Below are 4,517 nucleotides of genomic sequence, written 5' to 3' on the forward strand. Positions count from 1 at the left end.
TTATTATTATACTATTTTTGTTAAAGACAATATAGGTCCTTTTTTTTTCAAATTACTATGTCACCTGTGAGTTGGATGACTATCAGAAGCCTATTAAATACGGATTTTATTTCATGACAGGTTCATTTAAAGGAGAAGTACACCCAAATCTCGTTTGGCTGTACTTCTCCTGTGGATCACGGAAGTGCAGTTCATTCTGCACTCCTGCGACCCGTAATCAGCTGACAACAGGCAGAAACCCGCTGCCAGCTAACATCACAGAGCTGGTCCATGCTTTGGCAAGATTGCGATAATGGCGTCGGGATCCGACCACATACCTGGCCTGGCACCAGGCTCAGCCTCTCAGCGAGCCACTGAGAACCTGAGCCAGCCGCTCCCGCCCCCTCCACAGCTTAGCGCTCCAGTGAGCGAGGAGAGGGGCGGAGCAGAGAGAGGTGACTGACAGTCAACAGCTCTCTGCTTGAGGAGCTGTGAGAACCAAGCAAACTGCGGTGTTTGATCGCTGGGTTCTCAGTGTTAGATCTAGCGGAGGACAGATGCAGCATCCACCTAGGTAAGTATGATTATAAAATATAAAAAGTCCTTACTTCTCTTTTAACGATTTCCCTGCCAGAACCGTTTTTATTTTTTGGCACATATCTAAAAATAATTTTAGACCCAAAGATCAGTTAACCACAGGGCTTTTTTTCAGTGGGAACGCGGGGGAACGCAGTTCCGGCACCTCCTGGACTGACTGTATGTAATGGCAAGAGGTGCTGGGGTGTGCTGCAGGGTATTGATGCTCTCTGCTGGGGGATCTATTCTAGCTGGAAGGGATCTATTTTTGCAGGGGGGTCTATTGTTGCTGAGGAGGTCTATTGTTGCTGGTGGGGGACCTATTGTTGCTAGGGGTGGGTCTTATGTTGCTGGGGGATCAGTTGTTGCTGAAGAAGATCTACTGTTGGGGGAGGGGTCTATTGTTGATGGCTGCCAGAAAGTCTATTAATGCAGGCTGTGCGGAGATCTGTTGATGCTGCTGGGAGTCTATTGTTGCTGGCTGAAGGGGATCTATTTTACTGTTTTTCTTGATATCATTACCAAATTCCATAAAAATTACTTAGCACCACAAAATAATACTTGGTTCTGTAGTGTCTAAAAGGGGCAGTACTGGGAGGTGGGTAGGGGATGGAGCCAAGGGACGGTGCTCAAAGGTAGGTAGGGGCAGGGAAAAGGGGTGACTTGGAAAAGGGGTGACTTGGAAAAGGGGAGTTCCTGCACCTATTGTCTGAGAAAAAAAGCCCTGGTTAACCACATGCCGACCAGCGCACGACGATGTACATGGACACAATGGCACGGATGAGCAAATGAGCGTACAGGTACGTCCCCTTTAAGTCGCGGCATTGTGGGTGTGCGCGCTCGCCGCGTGCTCTGTGACCGCGCCCACGGGTCCCGCGGACTTGATGTCTGCCGGGGGCCCGCAATCGTGTCACGGAGTGGCAGAACGCGGAGATGCCTATGTAAACAAGGCATTTCGCTGTTCTGCCTAGCAACATGACAGAGATCTACTGCTCCCTGTCATCGGCCCATCCCCCCCACAGTTAAAATCACTCCCTAGGAAACACTTAACCCCTTGATCGCCCCCTAGTGTTTAACCCCTTCCCTGTTTATGTCATTTACACAGTAATCAGTGCATTTTTATAGCACTGATCGTTGTATAAATGACAATAGTCCCAAAATAGTGTCAAAAGTGTCCGATGTGTCCACTATATTGTTGCAGTCATGATAAAAATCACAGATCACTGCCATTACTAATAAAAAAAAATTAATAATAAAAATGCCATAAATGTATCCCCTATTTTGTAGACGCTATAACTTTTGCGCAAACCAATCAAAATACGCTTATTGCTTTTTTTTAACCAAAAATATGTAGAAGAATACATATCAGCCTAAACTGAGAAAGAAATTTGTTTTTTTATATATTTTTTGGGGATATTTATTATAGCAAAAAGTAAAAAATATTGCTTTTTTTTCAAAATTGTCGCTTATTTTTTGTTTATAGCGCAAAAAAAGAAAAACCACAGAGGTGATCAAATATCACCAAAAGAAAGCTCTATTTGTGGGAAATAAAGGACGTCAATTTTGTTTGGGTGCAACGTCGCACGACCGCGCAGTTGTTAGTTAAAGCGATGCAGTGCCAAATTGCAAACAGTGCTCTGATCAGGAAGGGGGTAAATCCTTCCGGGGCTGAAGTGGTTAAAATCCCAAATAATTGTATATTTTCTAAACACACAGACACTGGAGAAAAAAGTAGTGGTAGTTCCAATTTTCACATGATATGTGCACAACAATTTCAAAATGTCAGTAAAATATACATTTAAGTTACTTTTAGGGCACACAAGTTCAAAATTTTACCCATTTTTTTTGTAAAGTATAAAAGATGAGGTTGCGCTAAGTAAATAGATACCCAACATGTCAAGTTTTAAATTTGCATGCACCCACAGAACGACAATGAACTTCGGTACCCTATATTTTCTGTAGGCAATGCTCTAAAGGCCCCTACAGGACAACAGATTATGCCCCGTACACACGGTCGGACATTGATCGGACATTCCGACAACAAAATCCTAGGATTTTTTCTGAGGGATGTTGGCTCAAACTTGTCTTGCATACACACGGTCACACAAAGTTGCCGGAAAATCCGATCATTCTGAACGCGGTGACGTAAAACACGTACGTCGGGACTATAAACGGGGCAGTAGCCAATAGCTTTCATCTCTTTATTTATTCTGAGCATGCGTGGCACTTTGTGTACACACGATTGGAAATTCCGACAACAGATTTTGTTGTCGGAAAATTTTATAGCCTGCTCTCAAACTTTGTGTGTCGGAAAATCCGATGGAAAATGTGTGATGGAGCCTACACACAGTCGGAATTTCTGACAACAAGGTCCTATCTACCGTGTGTACGGGGCATTAGAGTTAACCATAAATAGTGGCCCTAAAATTATTGTTTTTACTCTGGCGTGCATGGCGATATGTAATGTGTATCCCAAGTGAGGTTTTTGTACATAGACGTCCCAGATAGGTGCGTTTATGTTCGTGTATGCGTGCACATGGGGGTGAGCTCAAATTTTTTGGGGGGTGGTTTAGGTGAATGGGTGTAACTTTTTTTTTTTTTTTTTTATTTCTTTACGTTCGTTATAACTTTATTTATAACACATGGGGACAAAAAGTCCCTTACGTCGTATAAGATTTTTAAGACATATTCTTTTTAATGAGACATCAGGGGTATATTAGACCCCTGATGTCTCATCTGCCTTCCATTGAAGCTGGATTGTGCTCCATTAGCTTCCTCCATAGCCACAAGGGCCAGGGAAAGTGACCAGAGATAATGGAAACTATGTTTTACACAGGACTTTTAGATTCCTTCTAGCTAGGGGATCCTTCCTCTTTATCCAACAACACCTGGCATGCAGGTCCTGGGCCCGCAGGTGGGATAGCCAAGTCCAGGAAGCATGGCAAGGGTGGTCACATTGGGAAAAGGGCAGACTCTGGGGTTACAGAAAGCGGTCAGGCAGCTGTACAGCTCGATCGCTTTCATTAGAAAGTCAACAGTCAGCAGGTGGAGTGTATACACAGCAGTGTCAGTAAAAGGGTTAAAGCTACTGATTTGTTTTAGCGTATTAGCCCACCATAAGGTGCATGTACATTCTGTAACCTCACCACAGCTGTCAGACAGCCCGCAGAGAGCTCCTGACTTCCTAAAGGATTTGCTAAAGGATTAAAGGCTGTTTATCTAGCAAAGTGATTGTGCATTTAGCTTAAAGAAGATTGTTATCATTTTATTACAGTTCTGTTCTTTATGGACAAAGTACATGTAGTACCTTGCTCATTGTTTCTAAGTGCTTTCTAACTCTAATTTTGAAGTCTGACCTGTCCTTCCTCCCGTCCTGCCATGTCCAATCCAACAACAGTTTTGAGATGGGTGATTCAAAGCTGCAGCTTTTCTCAGCTGTAAGCACTTTCTCAAGAAAAGCAACGGGAAGAGCCATGCAGAGGAAGGAGGGATGTGTCAGCCTCTGCATTCTTCTTGCTGTTGCTTGTCTTGGGAAAGCGTTCTCTGATTGAACAAGGTGGAGAGGCTGGGTGGTGACATCACAATCTCCGCCCCATCCAATAGACAACACTTTATATTCATTAAAACATTTAACACTAAAAGGGTTTGTGAACCCATTTGTATAAGTCTATGCCAGCCCCTCTATTAGAAGCTGGCATAGCACACTATGTATATCATTTTAAAAAATGAGCAGTGTAAATACCGATTTTTCAGCTGTCTTAAGGCCGGTCACATAACTCGCTTCCGCTTTCCAGCTCCAATGGTTTGCTTCTGCTCGGAGGGGACGCGATCTCCCTCTGATGTTAGCCAGGGAGATCACATGGCTGTTCGGCTCCTCCCGCAGAAGCCATGTCTCGTAGTTATAAAGCAGCCGCGAATCACGTGGCTGGCCTGAAGACAGCTGAAAATCTGTATTTACACTG

Source organism: Aquarana catesbeiana, linkage group LG03 (genome assembly GCF_042186555.1).
Source record: "Aquarana catesbeiana isolate 2022-GZ linkage group LG03, ASM4218655v1, whole genome shotgun sequence".
NCBI classification, from domain to species: Eukaryota; Metazoa; Chordata; class Amphibia; order Anura; family Ranidae; genus Aquarana; species Aquarana catesbeiana.